The sequence below is a fragment of the Orycteropus afer genome, unplaced genomic scaffold, assembly GCF_000298275.1.
Source record: "Orycteropus afer afer isolate SDZICR_OR568_19922 unplaced genomic scaffold, OryAfe1.0 scaffold00009, whole genome shotgun sequence".
In the NCBI taxonomy this organism is placed as follows: Eukaryota; Metazoa; Chordata; class Mammalia; order Tubulidentata; family Orycteropodidae; genus Orycteropus; species Orycteropus afer.
Window position 1 is genome coordinate 18,179,468 of NW_006921596.1, and position 367 is coordinate 18,179,834.

Below are 367 nucleotides of genomic sequence, written 5' to 3' on the forward strand. Positions count from 1 at the left end.
CAGCCGTCGCGCTGCCGCCTCACAGGCATGGGCCCGGCCTCAGCCCCTGACGGCTAGCTCGGGGGTTCATCCTCCACGACTCCCAGGCTCGGCCGGGCCCGCGTCCGTGGATGGCACCCGCCCCGGCCTGACCCAAGGCAGGACTCAGGCCCTTCGGCGCTGACTGGGCTGCCCGGCCCAGGCCTCGAAGCCGCCCCGCCGGACGCGGGAAACCCGAGCCACCAGGCCTCCGGGCACTTGCCCCTTCACACCCGTTGGTCTAGCAGTTCCCCAGGAGGTTGAAAGATAAGATGGTATAATAGAGACCGTGATCCCAGAAGCAAGAATATTATTAATCTATAGTCTTAAATGTCTGCCATTTACCAGT